General features: G+C 47.3%; 1 protein-coding gene across 3 annotated transcripts in view; it reads left to right on the forward strand.

Moving 5' to 3' along the window:
• The window catches only part of LOC149365570 (uncharacterized), a 163,682-nt gene that overhangs the window by 133,942 nt on the left and 8,919 nt on the right, over positions 1 to 20,821 (forward strand). The window lies entirely within an intron of this gene.

The raw sequence follows: 20,821 nt of genomic DNA on the forward strand, positions 1-20,821 counted from the left end.
CTGCAGATAGCGAGAATAGGTTAAAATATAAGCAAAGGAAAATCTGAGCTCACCTGCCACATAGTCAGCTTCTGTGCGTTAGGAGTTGATCTCCGCGTAGAAAACAGCCAATGTCTGCTAGAAGAGAAAAAGAAAGAAAACATTTTTATTGCCTACAAATGGCTAAACGAAGCTTCAAGAGTCTGATACGACTGCATTCGTCAAGAAGCTTCTTAACTGAAAACATGGTCATTTTTCTGTGACAAAATTCGCTCAGCTGGTAATTATAAAACGCATAATACCGTGTATAGAATGAGAAACTGACATACTCTTGTGGTGGTTGTGCTTAAAATGCGCGATTTATAAACACGACTTTACAATCACCTTAGTTTCACTACGGGAGCAGCTCGACCTTTTTGATGTCGTGAAGTTTACGTTATGCGCACCCGTTTCTTCACTATTCGCTGAATTTGCATTTAGCTTGCTTGCATAAAATATTTATAAGGTACAACTTTATTCTTCCTCATGATAACAAATCTATCTGATCAAAATACTCCAGTACCAAGACGGGTGATTTCAGTTTGGTAACCTACTGCGTCAGCGCTAAATGTTTAGTGGTTGGTTTCAAACGTAGTTTCAGTACTGAAAAGCTTTCCATAAGGTCGTTTTTCGGAGCGGGAAGGTGGGTATGTTGAAAAACTACAGAACAGGGCAGTCTAAATCTTACTCTAATACTCTGCCTACTAGGAGTCAGAATGGACAAAATTTTGGGGGCAACTTGAGCACGGTAGTTTAAGATCAGAATAGTCAGCTCTCTTCGACTATGCAATTCTTTAACAAAGCAGTCCCACGTATTTCAGAGGCAAGAAAAAACATTTGACTGCAGACAGTTATTGGGATGAGAGCAGCTTCACCTTACGGCATGCTGAAAAATTTGAAAGTATATGTACTCGGACTTGAAGAACAGAGGAGTGTCAGCAGAGCTTCAAGAAAAAAAAACACTCAGTGATCTTTAGAAGAAATAAATACGAAGGACAAACCAACTTGGTTACCGTGATTGATTGCGTTCTAGCAAGATGAAAAAGGAAGAACGTACAATTGCGTCGAGCGACAATCCTGCAGATTTATTTAAGCATGCTATCAAGTTTAATGACTTGAGTATCAAAAGGCCTCCTGAAAATGAATGGAATTCAACCACTGTGAAGTTTCGCTCCCTCCAGAACGATGTCGATTATGTCGCACACTTCAAGCAGATAAAACTGGCACATGAGCCTACGTTCCACCAGAATTATGAAGGTGCAAAACCACGAATCCTTAAAGCCAGGTTCATTAAACAATTGACCAGTCATTGTTCGCTTTATCATCGTATGGTGTGCAATTAGGTGTAACACTATGCTTTGAAGTAAGCTACGCTTGAAAATGACACATCTCTCCTAATGCTATGACGCGTGTCGTTCATGACACTTGCATTTTCCAGCCCGGAACTGTTATGTTCGCATGACGAACGAGTTTTATGGGCTCAACCAGAAGAAGACTTCTCTAAAGCGGTGATCGCGCGCCCACACTGCGATCAAGAACTCTTCAATAAAACCCCAGTTACTTGAAAGCGTCATTTCTATATAAAACGCTTCTTCACCAAGAAGAATAATCAAAATTATACTATTTAAACACGTGCGAAAGACGCGTAAGTGGCCGGGGCACGGCTTATCGAAATTGTGAAAATTATTTTCGGTCTCATGGGTTTCTTTAATGTGAGCTTCAATTATGAAGCATGAGTGGTTTTGAATTTTGCCTGGATCAAAAGGTGTTTGCCGAGGTGACATCCCGAACCTGGGATGTCATGTTCAATAACCGCACGCTACACTCACGGAGTCTGCGCTGCGGATATTTTCTAAAAACAATTGTAATAGTCGTGTAAACCTCTCCCACTGCTGTACCCAATTTCTTTTGCGTTTATTTCTGGGTGATGTGGCCAGCTATGTTTTCTCTACGAACTGAGGGAGGCAGGTTAACATCGACGGCTTCGTTGGCCTCCAGTGGTGAACGGAATGTCTTGAAGACTCAGACTCGGCGCTCTCTTATAGTATCATCTCGTCGATTATGCTTGTAGCTGCCACTATTCTGTTCAGCGTGAGCCTGCAAAAGCTTCCAAATGGATCAGGCCTCAGCTACATGGCGGGAGCAATGGTTCGCTCATGCATTACCAAGATTGAATTGCAAGAGATGACTGTGCAAATGCTCCGCGCCTTCTCCTAAAGGCGCAATAATCAGCCATCAAGACACAGAATCGCTGGAGCTGTTCCTAGAAAAAGAGAAAACCTGCGCATTTTGACGCTACTGAACTGTGCAAGAGGACAGCATTGGAGTAGTGATCGTGTGTAAGGAATAGTTTCGACTGATCCCACGAATGTCTGTAAAGCGTGCTTTGCCTTACAAATGGTGGGTTTGAGGAAAATCAAGCTTGGAGGAGAAAGTGACGATGGGAGATCTTGCGTTCATTTATGCTGGTCTTATTCACAACTGCCCGAGAATCAGCGGTCGGGCATTGCAGACTGGATTGAATGCATGACGAAGTTTTTGAACCGTGATAAACTTATTTTCCAGTGTTGCAAGCCAGTGACTGCAACAAGGGTCTTGTGCAGCATTGTTTTTTGATGAAGGCTCGTCGCTCATAGCTAAATTTAGGTGCTTTTCAAAGTGACACTTTAGCTGCCCAGCTTCTAAAATAAAGCTTGCCGATCCTATTTTTCCGCGTGACACTGCAGCAAGGCAAGTTGCCTATGTCGTGCTTGGTTAAGCGATTGAGTTGCCTAATACCGAACGCGCAGGAGGTGACCAATTATCAACGCACGAAGCATTTCAACACCTGAATGTCTTGGCGGAGAATGTCCTGTAAATATTAGAGCGATGACGAATGGAACAAAACTGTGTCTAATACCATTCTGACTGCAGAGAACGACGACACCTCAAGACCCGAGTGAAGCATTCTGCTGAGATGACAAATAGGTATGAAGGGGGTTTTCAAGCCCAGAAACCACAAACGAAGAGAAAAGAAATGAAGTTCATGCTCGGTGTCCAAAAAACGCCGGATACACTGCACGACAAACTAAGCAGTCTCGAATCAAATGCAGTTGCCTCCAGCAGAACGCACCTGTCATCGTGGTTTACAGCCAAAGAAAAAGGTCGAGAGCACGAAAAGTGGTGGTGTTTAAGGCAGGGAAACTATTTTGCTTCGCCATATTTGAGCTGAATTTTCTACATTTTGAGAATAATTATTTCTTTCCCCCTCGGCATCGAAGTTCTCAAAGTTGCTTAAATGCGGTTTAAGGCCCTCGTCACCGCTAAACACTTTGAAAAGTCGCTTTCTGGCTATGCTGAAGCCGCTGCTCCGTAAAGCTGGCTTCGTCGTACTGTAGTTGCCACTTGCAAGAACGAGGCAGGAGAGATCCACGTCAAAAATTACGAAAGAAGAAGGTTGAAGAAAACGGCTTCTTACTGCAAGCACACGGTATATAATCCAAAGCATCCTAAAAAAGGGAGAAGGGGTCGTAAGTCGCTTTTTTTCCCCTCTCTACTTCTCTCGTCTTTTTCGTCCCCTCTACGGATTAAGACAACAGCGGAGAAGAGCTTGACTTCATTGCACCCCAAAAGAAGGTCTCGGTCACACCAACGAGCTATTGAGATGGGAAAACAGGGAGAATTCCCGGAAGCTACCAGCGAAGAAGCGGGGTGTCAGATCGCCTCCATCAGCCGCCGGCGACGTTAGAAGCGGGGGAAGAATGTTCAGAGGGCGACAGAGATTGGCCACAGTGTGATGGACGAGCTGCTCAGCGATGCGCGTCTCGCCTGAGAAGCAGCGACAGGATTAAGCGATGGTCGAGACGAAGCAGAAGGGATGTTTAAATTTAAAAGCCGTATCACGGCGGAAGCCACTTACCGCAGCGGTTTGGGCGCTTTAGCACGGGCTCTGTCCTTCCCTGTCTCCCTTTTTCTCGAGTGCTTCAGGCGTTTCACCTTTCTAACAGCGTGGAAAAAGAAAACAGAACGCTGTATCCTCGGTGAGCTTTTGATGCCACTACGGTGACAACGATGTTTGCCGTACTCCGACAAGAAGTCGACGAGAAGTTGCCATACTCAGAGAAGTACGCTCTCAGCACGCTATCCATTATGGGAGTGATGCAAGACTCGAAAGGTGTCAAGCGTAGAGTATTGCACGTCGCTCCACGGGGGTGCATTCCACATGGAAGCGGAACATTCTTGTACAAGTTGGTCACAAGAACACCTGTCTTTGACGGCTCAGCGCTTTGGTGGTGTTATCTTTGTAGTCTTCTCTGCACTTCAGGGAAAGAATCGTCACAAATCCGGTTCCTGTCTTCGAGCCATCCGGAATCCTTGGGAATAAAGCTGATGCTTTTAAATTCGCGCTCCTAGTGGCACGTGGGAGGATTGAAGATTGTTTTTAGTCCTTTGAGCTCTCACCGGCGAGTAGTTAGTTCTCATACCAGCCGGTCTTGAAAGAGAGATGACGTGCTCGTCTTGAAGAGGCTTTCTGAGGTGGTGGTCACCGACTTCGCCGTCGACGGTTCTGCTTCGCTGCTGCTGCTTTGACTGGCTGCTCCGGCCACAGTCTTGTACCAGGAGTGTTCGAAGACTCTTTAGTCCCCTCCTGGTATCCATAGGCGCGTTTTAGTGCCGTAGAGGGACGCCTTGGGTCAGAAATCCTGCTGATTCTCTTCGTTGATTGCAGTCCGGGCCTCACGGACTTCAGTTTGGAGCACATCATCGGGTCGGGGCTCTCTCGCGCGCTGTCGAACAAGACTCGCGTTGCAGTCGTTGGTCGTTCTCCTGGGAGGTTGTGTCTTCGGCGGCGCGCGGCTAGTGTGGCAACTGGCGCGCCAGCGACAACGGGAGAAGGCTTTTGTGGGCTGGGGGGCCGCTCCTGCTGTGTGCCGGCCCCAGCAAGCCACCCCGCAGATGCACGTATCCGAATTCGATATCACATGATCAATCATTTCGATTTTGGTGTGTGTGCGCGCGGGGGGGTTTCTCCCGCCGTCGCTCGTTGCATCGACTAATCCCCTCTTCCCGGCGCTTGCTTTTTGCGAGCTTTCCTCTAACGACCCGATCGACCGAGAAAAAAAGAACAGAGAGAGACGAACGCGAGCGAAGGAGCGCACGCGTGCGCGGCAGCGGCAAACAGCAACCCGAGGGGTGTTTCTCAGAGGGGTGTTGGTCCCCACCCCGCCTTGGGGGTTCCCGGGGTGTAGTATACGAAAGAGAATGACTCTCTGCGCGCAGCCTCCGTGAAGCCGTGGGCCCAAAGACGCTCAGACCCGTGCTGTCTTCGTTCTCTCATTGCAGACACTCACAGACGCAATGAGAGGCCCATGCTGCGATGCGCCGCTCCCGCCCTGTGAGTCGACCGGAAACAGGCTCCTACTCGCAACCGAAACTCCCTCCCCTGTTCCCCTACTCACCTGACCCCCTGAACCCATGCCAACCAGTCCCGCCTTGAAAGGAACGCTCTGGGCGCGTCTGTACTATTACTACTATTGCACGGGCCCTTGATGTCTGGCCTCTGATGATGGCGGTAGCATGCGCGCAAAGGCATGTCTTTATTGGCCGGGCCTTTTTAGACGCAGTTGAAAAGAAAACGCTGTCCCCTGCTATCGTGCGTGAACGTTTGTAGATGCTGAGCCGCGGTCGGTACCCGCTTGTGGACAGGAGAAGCCGATGCCTGTCCCGGTAGCAGGTAGCAGAGGACTACGCGGCCTCTGAAGCTATACGGTCTGCAAAGCTGCGACCGTTCCGCGCGATTGTTCCGCCCTACTGTCGCGCGTCCGCCGCTTCTGACGAAGGCGCTACTGTACACTGGTCACGTGACCAAAACCCACCCTCAGGAAACTGATCCCTTTCCCTCATCTCGATATTTACTTTGCCCATAGCTTCCCTTCCCCCTTTCACCCCCCCTTCTCGAATGTGCTGAAGAGACTGTTCTGCCCGCTTTGTACGGGCCAATCGGAAATCGTTCTTGGGGAACCGTGCGGGGCCTCTCATTGGTCCGTACGTTCGCAGTGCCGACTCGAATGGGCGGAGCCTGTTCCAGCTTTGCCGCGCTTCGCGTTGTATGTCAGCGGACGGCCGGCTCCAAGACACGCGCCCGCGCTCGATAGTTCCTCGGCGTCGGGTGCGAAAGCGGCCCGCGCTGTTTCCTTCTCACCCGATATCGGAACAACTCCACTCCTGCCTTTGCAAGGAGTACTCAACCTCTCTCTCTCTTTCATCGAACGTACGTCGGGAGGAGAGGAGGCGAAAATCTTTCCCGGAACCCACAACACGAGGCGCCTCACACAGATAGACACAAACGCACACGGAGACTCCGGACTGCCGCCCCTTCCCCACCTTTCCCTCTCCTGCCTCCCACTGACAAACTTTGGCGCGCCCGGGCTGGCAGGCTTCGGCGCGGGCTCTCATGGATTTTTCGATCGTGCCGAGAGGCTGGCGAGATCGATGATTTGCATTATTACGGGTCGATAGAAAATCGAACCGACTTAATTCTGTTTTTGCTCCCTCCCCCCCCCCCCCCCGGACACACACGCACATATACACACACACACACCGTCACCCTTCCCACTCGTCTCGCACGTCAGTCGTCGGTCGGTTTTGGTCCCGAGAAACGACGGGGCCACATTGATCACCGGCAAGCAAAGTAAAGCGTAAAAGTGTTGCGCCAAGAAAGGACAAAAAAAAAAGACTAAGAGGGAAGAAAGAATCCAAGAGGATAGAGATAAAAAAAAAAGGAGTTTAGGGCGAGTGAGAAAAAATGTGCGACGACGCTTGATTAAAAGCTACTGCTGCGCTAGACAAAAGAGGACCGGGGGAAAATAATGAAATACTCCAAAATATAAAGCGCGTGCGTGTGTGTGTGTGTGTGTGCGTGTGGGTTCGTGTTCCCGGCTATACGCGGAGAAGGAGGGTGAGGGAAGTGGCGTGAGGACAGGAGGGAGAGGGAAGCCAAACTCGCTATCGCGTTTCGGTTGTACCCGGCCCCGTGTTTGCCGCATGCAGGGCGGGCGCACTGCCGGAGCTATTTGCCGCTGCCAGCCGACCGTCGCCTCCGTCAGCAACGCTTTCAAGAGGCCGTCGCGATATCACGTCGCTCATTGGCCCAGCCCTAGAAAGCGGGCGTGGATAGGTACCCCACTGCAAAGCCCTGCCTCACTGCGGCGCTGCGAGCAAGGGTCCCGCAGGCACCGACCACGTGTCCCCGCTTTAGGGAGGAGTGGAATGGGGACAGAGGGAAGGGAAGAGGAGGAGACGGTTTTAGGGAGAGAAACTTAGGCGAGGAAGTTAGGGAATGAGATTCGAACCTAGGACGCGCGCACTGCGTGTTCCCGCCTCCCTGTCCTCCTCTTTTCGAACCCGTCCGAAACCCTATCGCTTGCCAAGACAATGAGCGACCTGTCGCTGTTACGAAATGGAAGGGCTTCTACGCGATGCGTCGCGCTCATCGTTTCCAGGCTTTGCTGGAACGCATATTTGGAACTGGCTGTTTTCTGTTTGGACGCAGTCGGCGGGGAAACGCGGAGACAGTTCAGTATGCTCTGCAGCCTGAGGCGAGTGCGGCGCTTTGCCGTAACAAAGTTGAATACGCGTCCCTCTGCTGAGAGATAGGAACAACAACGAGCGAAATCTGTCTGGAATTGGAAATATGTGCCTTTTCCTTCCCGGAGACGTCTCTTCTTTTTCCTACGAATTTAGCAAGTTTTTTTTTTTCCCCGGCACAAACTTCGCACGTCATTTAGAGCTTCTGTCCGAATTGAACGGTGTTATTATATTTCCTTCACTTGAAACTCATCGTGGCGATGGTTTTAGGAGGCTCGGTCGTCGTCACAGCTCTCCTTGCTAAGCCGTTCTATCTCTAGTAGTTGTGGCAAGAGCGTCCAGCAGCTGTGTGCAGCCAGGTCGTCACACCGTGCGCGGTCGTTGCTTATGAAACGAAAAGTTAGCTAGATTGCATCGTCTTTGCAGAAATAACCAGGCTACATGGTTTGCTCCTTACTCGTGTACTGCAGCCGTTGCTGCTTCCATAAACACCAAAGGTCTTGAAAGTTGAGGGCTGGGGTTCTCCTTACCTTACAGAGATTTATCGCTCGCGGTGTAGACAAGTGGAATAAGCAATACCGCCTGGGCCGTCATATGAGCAGAGCTCGGCGCGAGAAGCTTGCGCGATTATAACATCACCAGCCAGCTGACTTAGCGCCTGGACGTCAGAGGTATGCCTGTCAGCACAACAGTCATTTGTCATGGCTTTTAAAAAGATATGAGCTTCAGAATGATCTTGCATACTTTTTCACGTTCTTCTTAAAATGACTAGACAGCTGTTAGCTAACGTCCACGTTATAGATGCATTATGAATTGATAAAATATTATTGGTAAGTTTTTTTTTGCATCTGTTTCTGTGGGCTGTACTTACACGCGGTACCCCCAATCGGAGTAACTCCGGCACTCATAACTGCGGTGTTTTAAAAAAGCATCGCCTTTGAAATGACATTCTACTTGAGTGTTGTCTTCTGAAGTGTACTCGGCTTTGTTAACGAAGGCACGGCTTCAGAGGTGTTCTGCAAAATCAGGAGCCTACTTGAAAACGTTTTCTTGCATGCATTCATGTGAGCCGTACCCCCAGCTGCTGCCCAGAGCCGGCGACAGCAACGCGACTGCATCTTACTTACGTCACAGATCGGTGTTGGTCTGTTGCGCGTAGAAGCCTCTGTGTTCTATCGAGGCTATGTAGTGCATCCTCTACTGTACTTCTTCCCATTTTCATCTTAATATCCTTCAAAACTCTCAGGAATAATAGGGATAACATATTCTCCTCCCCACACGACCGTGTGCAGTGTTTGCTACGCGGGAGCATGCTTACAGTGCGCGTTGTGATGACAGGGGTGGTCTTTTTTATTAAAGAGGGAAGCTCTATAGTGTGGATGCAAAAGTGTTACTGTTAAGTGCGCACTTAAAAAGTGGGTGTAAATCGGGCGTGCGAGCCGCGGAAGGCATTTCTGCCTTAAAAATTATTCTTCATGATTTTTTGGGGGGAATCCAGCACTGTTTCATACTGTGAGTGTTTCATGTTGTGAGTGTCCATAATAGCCAGGCTAAAGCCTACCGACATCACTCTCACAGATCGCTCAACGCAAAGGCCCACCTTTCGCAGCTGCACTCTAAACACGAATTCGCCTATATGGGAGTGAAAAAGAAGCAAGATGTCCTCTAGCGCACTATTTCTTACTAAAGAGAGTAGGCTTAATACTTACTTTCTTAATACTTAATACTTAAGGCTTAAAGAGAGAGATGCCAGCTTAATACTTTTACTCCTTTCGTAATTCGAGTGTGTCTAAAGTATCCTCCACATCCCTATGATATTGTCATGAAGAGTGCCCCCACTGCGCCATGGCAAGACGAGGCAACAGCTTTTATTCTGTATACACCGGCTTATTTGGCGCCCGCATCGTTGCTTTTGAGATATCGTAGCGTTTTAGGATTTTTCAGTGCACAGTAGTGAACATTGAAAGCACAAGCTGATGGGCGAGTTGGTTATTCAGTGTTTGATTTGAAGCAGCGCAAGGCTGCAAGCCAAAGAAGAGAGCAGAGAAAGAAACGGACAACACAGCGCTGTGTTGTCCGTTTCTTTCTCTGCTCTCTTCTTTGGGTTTCGGCCTTGCGCTGCTTCAAATCAAACAGTAGTGAACAATACGATGAGGGTAAACACAGTTGGAGCATTCATTTACTGCTTACTCCATACTTATGTGTGAGAAGCACAGTTTTTTATGTTTTCTGACTAAGGTTTTCTTTGGCGTACAGCAAGCAGTCGTCATTTTTAAATTTGGAGAAATAATAACAGAAATCTGCAATTTCTTGCAAAAAGCTTGTTCTTTCTTATATTTCTCATCACTGTATATAACTCCTAATGACCTGAAAATAGCACATACTTACTCACTGTGAACCTTTTTTTCACGTCCTATCTTCGTGTCGCCGAACTTGCTTCCGCTGGCAACGTTGAGAAATGTTAAAAAGCAGTGACGGTGAGCGCACTTTGGCTTCTGAACACTTCATCGTTAAACTTTAGTCAGCAACACGGGCGCTGCGCGTATTATGACGTGTTCCGCAGGTATCTCAACAGAGGTTTCCTGAAATATCCTGTTCCGTGCGGTGCAGTTAACTTCTCGATTAAGCTAACCATTCACGCATAGTGCCTAAGTGCCGATTCCTAGGACCAGTACGCTTATTAAAAGAACTACTGTAGGTTTCCCTTCCTCGATCTGCACCGACAGGCGATAACTGTCTGACTCATCCCACTCTCTTCCCTAAGACTTACACCTAAGCTCGCTTGGATCACACAGATAGAGACGGAACACCCTGACAAGAAGCCTCTCCCTGTCTCGAATGTCCGTCACGGTGGTGCTGACCTTAGGAGCACTTCTTTCCGGGCAACAAATAAACACGCGCCTCTTTCCTGTTCTGTGTTTTTCCTTCCTTTTTCGTCCTTTTTTGGCGTACGACATTCTTTCAAAACACGGAAGTTCGTCCTTACGACATATGGGACCTGTTTCCTGCGGATACCATTTCTGATATGACAGTCGCCGAAACAGACAAAGGACGTTGGATGAAAGTTACATTTCTCCGGCAGTCGCCAATCGTCCCAACTCAAAACCCTCTTTGCTGTGCTTCGTTCAGGAGCACCGCAACCAAAACGCGCGTCACCTGCAACAAGGAGTTTGGACGCTGCCTGTTTGAAAACCTGCTCTCGTCGTTCACCCGTATTCCAGCAGGGCAGAGTTCGCGATGCGATGGGCTTTTGATGATGGGGCCGTCGAGGGGGGAGGGGGGCGGGGGTGGCACAGTAGGTTACCCTCCGTGTTAGGGCAAGCGCGGCGGGGAATCGGGGGACGTCAGACCCAATAGCCCTCTCGTCGCCTACCGCGCTGCTGAACAAGAAAAAAAAAAAAAAAGACACGAATCAGCGTGTCACAGCGAGAGGCAGCTAAACGATGAGCGTAGCGTGGAAGAAGGCGTCGCGCCGTCGCTATTTGCCTAAAAGCCTTTTAATGCAGCGTTCGCCGTCGCGCACGAATTTGTTTCCATTTGGACTTCTCTTTCTGCGCGCGCCCACCGCGCTGCTTGCGGCACAGCGACGTCTACCGTGCCGAGCATAGCGCTGCTGCTCTCCTGGCTTCTCGTCTCTGCTGGGGCTGCCGACGTTACACCGTGCTCTAGAGCGGAGTCGGGGTCTCAACTGCGGCGGCGATGACAATGACGAAGCTCTGCTACGCGCAGTGATGAGTCGAGACCAACGTAGGCGCGCTCTAGAGGGCGCTTGGGTGGATGTCAAAACGACGTTGACGTCGAGATAGCGAGTGCGCTATTTTGACGTCTTCTCGCGTCACAACTGACTGAACCGGAGCTTGCTTCGTTACCACTGCCGACACACGTACGCTCGCGAGCACACTGCGCGGGATACGAACCGAACGTTCGCTCGAACGCAGGGCGTTCCGGAACGCGAGAAAAAAGAGAATGAGAGAGAGAGAGATAGGAGAAACGAGAAGTGTCGTAATTAGATTCTCTCTGTTCGTTGATGTGCGTATAGCGGCAGATATGGCAGTCCCCACGATACCGCGGTATGGAGAGGATGGTCGTCCGCGTCACCTCGAACGAGGTGGCAGCTCTGTGGAAAGCGCCGGCCGTGCGGTGTGCCAAATCGGATTAATAATTAGCGTCAGTGAGCGGGCGCGCTTTCGGAGCCGCTGGAGTATATACATTATCCAAGAAAGGGAAACCGCCTTATACCGCATATAGCGCGCATGCCCTGAGCGCTGCCCTACGGGTGGTGTTTTTGGTGGTTTACTAGTGACAAAGAGGGGGGGGGGGGGGGGGGGGAGAAGGGGGCTTGATGAAAGTAGCATGAAGAGGGAACGCAACAGCACTGGCACTGGCGCCCGAAGGCAAGCGATAGTAGTGGTAGGGCTTCCTTGGGGGTAGTCTGACTGGCTTTCTTTAACAGAAAGAATAAGGGCTTTCGGTTTGTTGGGTACCCTGTGGAACGTAAAACCGCCGCGACGCGCTTGTCGCGATTTACTGGTTGCTTTTGTGGAACAGCTGGAAACAGAAAAGATGATGAGGTAGAACTGCACGCATGGAAATCGGGACTTCAGTTAGCTTTTTCTTTTGTTTGGCTGCCTTGTGTAAAGCGGAATATTTTTGCTTGCACTTTAGATAAAATGTATTGAGAGTTTCTTAAAGTTTTGTTGCTCGTAAAAGCATTCAAACAAGACAGAAACAAAACCCAATGATTCTCAGTATATGCTATTTGTAAGTAAGCTATAACAAACTGAGTGAAGGGAAGAAAGGGAGAAAGAATGAAAGAAGAAAAGAATGGAAGAAGTTAAGAAGGTTGGCACTACGAGAATAAAAATAAACAAAGAGGTTTAATCGAAGACAGCCTCCTTTTGCTCATCCTTGATTTTTCTTTTTTCTTTTTTGCAATTCACGTTGCTAGCTGTTTAGGATCACTGTTACCGGCTAAGGCTGTAATTATTTTTCACCACAGTCCCTCGAGATCTAGACTCCAACGTTTGCTCTTCGTAGTCGCAAGAATTTTCAGAACCTCAATGGATGCTCGTAGTGAGATTTAAACGGGACGACATTAATGAGCTAGCTAACGAAAAAAAGTGTGTCCTTGAAAATAAAGCAATGAACATCACGCTTAAGATTCCGGTTGCTACGATATTTGCACGTGTGGTCAGCAAGATCCCCGCTTACAAGTCGGCGACATTTCATCCGACCCTCAAACCACGGCAGTAAAACGCTGGCTCTGTTTGTTGAAGTTGAAAAGCGTGGTTTGATTCGTGACAGCTTCGCTCAAGGGCGCCAATTCTGCCGTGTATACCAGTGGTTCATTTCGAAATGTTCTCACATTCGAAACAACTCAGCCTGCTATTCTCTTTCTGGTCGTTTCCGCTTGTGCAGAAACATCTAAAGAACGGCCTACTCTTATTTATCTTCAGGAATTGATGGTTTATCTCGGCTACCTTATCTTGTTCTGCGAAACTTGCGGAGGGCATGCGTATGGTCTACAGTTTTTAGATGTTTTCGTGCAGTCCATGTTGTGAGGAGGACAATCGATCCCTCTCTCAGCTTCACTGTTTTGCTCAGTCTTATTATTACTCTCCTGTAAAACAAAAAAGAAACCTTTCCAAGTTAAAATTCCGGGAAACAAATCCGAATCCGCAGTGGATCTTGCTAGAGCTGGCCAATGAAAGATGAACTAATGGCCACCCTCGGTGTTACTGCGGTGTTACCAATGGAACGGTATTTTGGCAAAGAGGGCTATTGTGGGATATGCGCACGCAGTTTTCTCTACCTTGGTACGCAACGCTGCCCTAGATGAGGAACTCATGATACAACAAGAGTAAGCTGGTTTAAAAACAGAAAACAGGCCTACCAAAAGTCCGCACGCGGGCGTCAAGTTCGTATTCATCAGCGCCAAAGGCACAAAACAGCAGATCTTCCTCTCGCGTCAGGCAAGGCTGTCGCTTCCACACCTGCTCCTACCTCTTAATTTGTTTAATGACAAGGAAGAAAATGAAAGTACAAAAGAAAAAAATATAACAAGCAATCGCACATCCCTGCTGCTGCGATAAGTCCTCGCAGCTGCCACCCCAGAGAGTCAGCCTGTGAATTGAGCGCTTTTTTTTATGTGAATGTGTATTTAGTCGTTGCCCCTAATTGCAGTGTATACCGGTCTTAGGAGAGGCCGTGCTTCAGCGGATCATTACTGTCTTCATTAATTTTAACTCGACGCACGGATCCGGCGTCTCGTCTTTTGTCCACCGAAATCAGCGGCGTTACGGTGAGCTGGCGAGCCCTCTTACTCGGGGCTTAATCACCATCCGACGCTTCGAGCAATGACGAGAAGCGTTATGCTTGAATACGATGGCGGCCCGCGGTAGCACGTCTCCGGCATGTCATAATTACAGGAAGGACGACCAAATAGAAAAAGCAATAAACAAATTAAGAGCCCTCTTTATCGGCAATGACTGCAATTTTCGGGTAATGCGCTCTTGTTTGTTTGGTTTATTTATTTTCTAGCAGGGATAGCTGTTAAATCTCCTCCTGTTTCTTTTAACTTTGTGAGTAGCTCTGATGAAGAGATTAAGAAAGCGCAGCTTCCGCGCTCGCGCTTGTCGATACGACCACGTCGCTTCCAGTGTCTTTCTAGGCATTGCTCCGAACGAAGCCGAGGCAATACCTGCGGTGGCTTCGGCCTGGAGACCTGCCGGTGCACTGACCACGGCCGATGCGGTCTGACCGCAGCGCCACCCCCTCTCCCCCTCCCCCAGCCTTGCTATCCCGCACGAATTCCACTGTCCGGCGAGCACTCCCTTGGGGTGTTCGTGAGGAATTCGTAATTGCGTTAGAGCAGCCCAGCGGGAGACCCTCGTTAGACGGCGAAACGACGCGGCGGACCCAGTGTCAACTGAAAACACCCGCGACGTGACTTTCTGACCATAGTTCGTGTCCTTGATTTCCTTATTCTTTGTTTTCTTTTTGTTTCTTGCGTGCAATTTTTCCGGCTGTCGGCAGGGCTCTGACCAGTGCCGATTTTCTATGTTTGTATTCGCTTCCCTTCACTCGGTCTGTTCTGTGGCTGTAAAGAAGCTTGGGGTTGAATGAAGTCCTAGTTCAGTGCACTACACCCGATTGCTTTTTGTTTTATGTGCGCTCTGCACCGACCTTCATGGGCTATGTTAACAATAATTTACGCAGTAAATCGTTTTGACGCGGCCATAAATCAGAACACGGATTCGGACCTTTCATTTCAACCTAAAGGTCGTCTAGAGATGTGCGGGCAGTTTAATATTATTATTAGTAGTAGTGGTAGTATCATCATTATTTAAAATTTCCTCGAACAGGAACCGGTTTGCCGGAAATACAATTTTCTCTGATTTGATTGACTGGGAAAGTATATAGATTTGGCAGCTCTCCTGTATTTCGATTTGATAAACACACTTAGTACTCCGCACACCCTGTGGCACGACGCCATCCTGTGCGAAAAACGTGGTTCCCGCGACAATTACCACGTTTTGGGAAAGTTCAGCCAGCAAATTTGTGCTAGCGCCTCTCAAAGCTTCTAAATGTTCGCGCTCTTGACGCTTTCATTTATGCTCAGTCCACAAAACGAATGAACCACGGAAGTCGTTCATCCAATGAATAAAAGTCGAATGAACAAGTAGATAGACAAAATAATGCGTCTTTTCTAAATATTAAATTGAAGCCTCGGAAACTGGGTTAACTTAGCTAGGTCCGTGTGTTTTTGTTGCAGCGAACGATCGCATATGTTTGTCCGTCAGGATAAAAAACGTGCAAAGAAAAACTGCTAATTGCATCAGAGCTTTCATCTGTAAATAAGAAGCATAAGAAAGAACGAAGATTCTTCAGCTTCAACCGGATATTTTCAAATTGAGACTTTTTTTGTGAGTACGCGCCCTATTGTTTAAGTTGTGCGCATGCAAAGGATCTGTTTGCAAATGTTCAAATTCAAATTGAGTTTATTTCCGTTCAAAACAACGGAGAGGGCTCGAACAAAAAGTGAAGCAAGTCCACTTGATTACGTTCGAGCCCCCTTTTCATGGCATTTAGTGACGACAAAATTCTAGTTTAACAACAGTCACATTTACAGATTGTAGAATAGAACAAAAATGTTAATTATGTACAGAAAAACTGACAAAATAATTTACACAATGCCAATATGCAATTCTAGGTGCAATGTTCATTGAAATAAGTATGTATAAAAATAGTATGGTGGAACAAAGCAAAAGAAATATTAATTAGTCAGAACAAGCTCGACAAAACAATTCAGACAGTAAAATTATACAATTGTAGGTAGAATATGCACAATGCAAGTTAGGAAATAAAAATAACAGTGAAAGCATTTATAGCACAGCAACAAAAACATAAACATAAGGTCCTGAGAATGATCACATCAGTTAAAAGTAAACAGTAGTGTTTGTGAAGGTGTTAATGTATTCAGTGGCTTGATTCTAGCTCTTCAAGTAAAGGCTTTATTCTGGAAATATTAGTGCGGTTGATGTCAATTTGGTTGCAGTGAAGTGTGTTTAGTAATGTTGGAAGTGAGTGGCGCAACATTTATTGAGCTAGCTTTGTCCGGGAAAAAGGAATTTCCGAAGGTTGTGAAAATCGCAAGTCACGGCAACTTGTTGACTTGCTTATTTGTGCTATTGCATTAAGTTCTTATTGGTTATTACGGAGTTGTTGTTTGTATTTTTTGCCAATATTTGTTAGTATAAGCAATGCACACGTGTTATCTTAAGCTGAGTAAAATATTGTTCAGTATGTGCTTGTGGGTCAGCCCCTACAATTTCGAAATTGAGTGAGTAATACGTCTATTGAAGAAATTAACATGATTTGACGAGTTCGTCTCAAGCTAAGCGTTAGGTTGGAAACTAGAATAAAGTGAAATTACCTCGCGTGGAGTACCAAAACCCTGTTGAATTCATTTCGGCTGCTATGTACAAGGATTTTCCTTTCTTGGCTGCCTGCCAAGCCTGTAGAGCGTGCTTTGCCGCAATTAAATTTATTATGCGAGAAAGCCAACTTATAAGAAAACAGAGAAGTGAGAGGTGAGAATGTACACGGAGGTCGTAAGTATCATACTCTCTACTTTGGTTACTGATGGTGCACTCTTGTTCATATTAGAAAGAACAAATGCTACCAACATAAAAAAAAAAATCGGTATTTCTAAGCCTGTTATATGAACCTCTTGCGCGTTGACAGCCATATTTCCCCCGAAAGGTTCCGTCCAAACTGCATTCGGTCATTACGCGAGTTTCTACGGGAAAAAAAGAGCGTTAGCAGTCTTACAAGCCAAGAAAGATGAGAGAACCAGCCTTTTATGTTGTGGCAGAACTTGCGCCTCAGTTGCGATCCGTGCTTTGCTCGGTCCTTTTTCAATTTCATATTCGTTCAAAGGTATATCATGAATGGAATGCGTAATCGACAAAGAAATGAACGGAAGTTTTTTTTTTTTTTTTCACCACGAGCCGCCATTGCATCCATACGACAGCCTTCAGACGTGCACTATCACTAAAAAAATGGGTACGGAAAAAGAAGCACAAGAAACGGAGAATGCAGTCGATGACGAATCTTTCGTGAGGATGATCCGGGGATTTCGCGATTGCTGACCGCGCGTTCGGTAGTGGAAAGATGGAGAGAATAGCAAGTTTACGTGTGAATGGGAATGGCACTGTGTATTTCTATTCCCCTTTTTTTGTTCATGGTTGCCAGCAGCGGCCTCCGGTTTGGCCGTTTTCTCCTTATGTCGCGGCTCGAAACCAATTCTTTGTTATGCGCGTTGAGTTTTTATGTGACGAGCTAAAAGATTCACATCTCTAGCTTTCTTTTCCCAAGATCCCGGATTTCGAGTTCCCCGGGTTTGAAGGTGCAGATTACACCACCCGCGGATAGCACGGATGTGTTTTATGGAAAATATATATATACATACTATGCGCGCATTGGCCTGAGTAGTCCCCTGCGCAGGATTTTGAATAGAAGCGGACTTGCGTCAAATATGCATTCTTGCGTATCGCTTTTGCATTGTCACTGGGTTTTAATATCTTTTGTTGTGCCGCATGCAGAACGACAGCGTCTTGACTCCTCTGCATTTGACATTGCGGATTTATCACGGGCTAGCTCCAGATGAAAAGGAGGATACCTGCTAGCTAAGATTTGTTTTGTCTGAGCTGCTCTTTTGCTGACGTGATGATTTTTTTCTTCTTTCTCTGTTCATTTACGCGGGCACAAATGGAGCCTTCTGCGCACTATTGTGCTCCCTTGTACCATAGTGCACAGGGGCTGGCCCTTGTACCCCCTTATAAAAGGTGTATCGGATGCATGGGATGATCAGGGTGCAAGTGTTGTACAGTGCGTCGGCGTGCATAGGGCATCCTAGCGCAGGTAGTCTACCTCTACCATCTCGATCTTTCCTTGTCATCTGACCGCCATCCTCATCAATTCAATGCGTGGATCCTCCTTTATGCTATCTATCACTTCCTGTCAACTGATCTCTCAGTTGTTTTGTTTTTTTCTTTGGCGGCTGCAGGTTAGTCAAATTTTTATTTTTCTATGAGGCTGTAACGGCGCCCGCGTTCTCTAATCTTCAATTCTATGCTCCATCAAACAAATACTACTGATAATGAGCAACACTGTCGGCTATGGGAGGTACCGCAGCGGAGAGCTCCGGACCTAATAGCTACTACCTGGGCTTCTCTTACGCAAAACTTGACATTGCTAACGCTCTCAAGTGCGAGCGGGATTCCTGAACTTGAGCACGGATTCGCCGAGACCTGCTCAAACATTTACACCGCTGAATAAGAAGGTATTTGTGAAACGAGGAGAACACTGCGATCGAAAAGGACTCAGGGGGTGAAGTGGTGACGCGCTTTTAAAAGCGTTCCAGGTGCGACGTATCCCACGAGATGTGAGTGGTCTCCAGTGGGTGCGATCACGAGGCGACCGTCTCCGACAGCCCACCACGCCCTCTTTTCTCCTTTCGGGTTCCCGTCTTTCGCCTCCTTACGCCTTTGTCCCTGGAACACGCGTTGACAGACTACTGACGCGCTTGCATTTGAGCGCGGAGGAATCTGTCACGCAATGTTTCGGAGCCCGCTGTTGATCTATTTTTGGTTGTTCTTAGTCTTTGCCTTTATGTAACACCGCATAATGTCTAAGACTACGTTGTTATTTTATTTTTTTACGTCTGGTGTTGAATGCTCCTTCAGGGATGTAACACCTGCTCTGAAACAAGACGACATTTCGGAAGGGAGAAGATAAAATTCTATAGGTGCAGAAGATGAAATTTTCTTTCGGGAAGTAGCATCTGCTCTATGTGAAGACGATATTCTTTACTGGAGAAGACCACACTCTTTTTACGGAAGGAACATGCGCTCTAGAACATGAGAATAATTTGAATCGGAGAAGGTTTAATTTTGGGAAAAAAATATCAAAGAATTAATAGGCAATGCTTTCTCATTGCCATTTAATAAAGTTTTCTGCAGTTTGTAGGCCCCGTATGGTCCCGTTTTGTAGAGTTGGTCAGCGAATGGTCGCGGCGATATTTGAAGGTAGGCCTTTTTGAAGTCCAAAGGTGGTCATTTCTACTGCCAGAGCTGAGAGCATTCAGAGAACTGGTGAATCGTGCTGACTAGAAGCTGTTTAACCAAAATTATAATTATTTGCCTGATAACGCAACCGAATAACTTTTGCAGTTAGGCGTCTGAATAAATAACCGTATGAGTTTTGGGGCTTTTGAAAACATGACTACACCACATACTGTGGCGCAATTAATCCAGGCTTTCTGTGCATGTCACATTGAAAGTGTGTGACCGGAGAGCACACGTACATCCACAAGCGCACGTCAGTAGGGAGTACACTCAATACTGAGCCTTATCTGTCCCACCCGGGTGACTGCTCGCCGCTCCAGCCCCCAGTAGGGGTGGGCCTACAGCCGTGCAGATAGCTGTAATAGTTAAAAGGTTAATGTTCCAGTTTAGTTAACCAGATAACTAGCGAACACGATGCGCCTGTTTTCTGACGTCTGCCACAATTGCTATTCTTTGCCGCGAGAACAATTTTGCGCCTTAAAAAGCTTTTTTTTTTTATTTAAGTGTTACTGTAAGTCTTCCCTGGAACGCTGGAGATATTCCTCAACCGGCTTCTGTTCCGCTGAATTTCATAAAGAGCTAGTGAATGACCTTCTAGCGTGGACAAACTATTTCAGTTAACGTGGTTACCATCAGGTGCCGTATGGCGCTGAGAATCTTGAATAAAATATCGTAGTTTGAACGTTTGGCACACCCTATTGATTTCTTATTGCCGTGAGCAGTACTCCACGTAAGAGTAAGAACCATATTAGGTGCCAAATTTTTCAACGCCTAGGAAGAGTAGGCTGTCATTGTCAGTACGTTCGCGCGCTACTTCTTCGGAGTCTATATTCATCTAAAAACTGTGGAAATAGATGTGAAAATATCCTCATTGAGAAGCGCGGTGCTGCCTCCTGGCGGCCGACAGTTGGCACCAGCTGGTGATAACCAGAAAATCTGGGTTTGTGTGCTTCATTGCGGCGGATTTGTGCACGGCTTCCTCACACGCACGCTGCCCGGGTTTGCATGCACTGCCTGCAGATATTCCCTTCCTTCAGAACCCAGTAGACTCTGCAGTGGCCGTAGTTTCTTAGCCGTGTTAATTAAGTGTTTCATGTCGGTGCGAAGAACCATTACCTGTGATTGCTCTGGCATTTGCTTCTAGGCGACCGAACTTATGCCGCCTGAAGTTTAATTGTTAAGCGCCATGAATACAGGCATCATATTAGGAACGCAACCTGTTGCTGGGCTTCTTGGTGCTATATTCATGGGGAAACAGCAGGAGAGCCCACGAAAGGCAGTCATGAACAAAATGCGACGGCACAAGCACTCGTCTCGCTACGACAGACTATGTTACCCATTAGATAGAGGGCATGGAAGATAAACAAGATAAACAGCACAAGATAAACTCAAGATAAACAATGTGGCAGAAGGAAGCTTGAGCCCGTTAGCAAATATTTCTGAAAGAGGATTTGTCTTTGTCCTCTTGTCCAGATTTTCGCTAGGGAACCGAGCCTCCCCTCCCGACCCTTGCTGATTTTGTGTTAGTTACTTGTGCTGCAGTTAGTTATTGCTGCGATTAACCATCGTTCTTGTGTGCATTAGCAGTAATGGCGTATTTACATCAT

The sequence above is a fragment of the Amblyomma mixtum genome, chromosome 1, assembly GCF_055824585.1.
Source record: "Amblyomma mixtum isolate Tamu chromosome 1, ASM5582458v1, whole genome shotgun sequence".
Lineage (NCBI taxonomy): Eukaryota > Metazoa > Arthropoda > Arachnida > Ixodida > Ixodidae > Amblyomma > Amblyomma mixtum.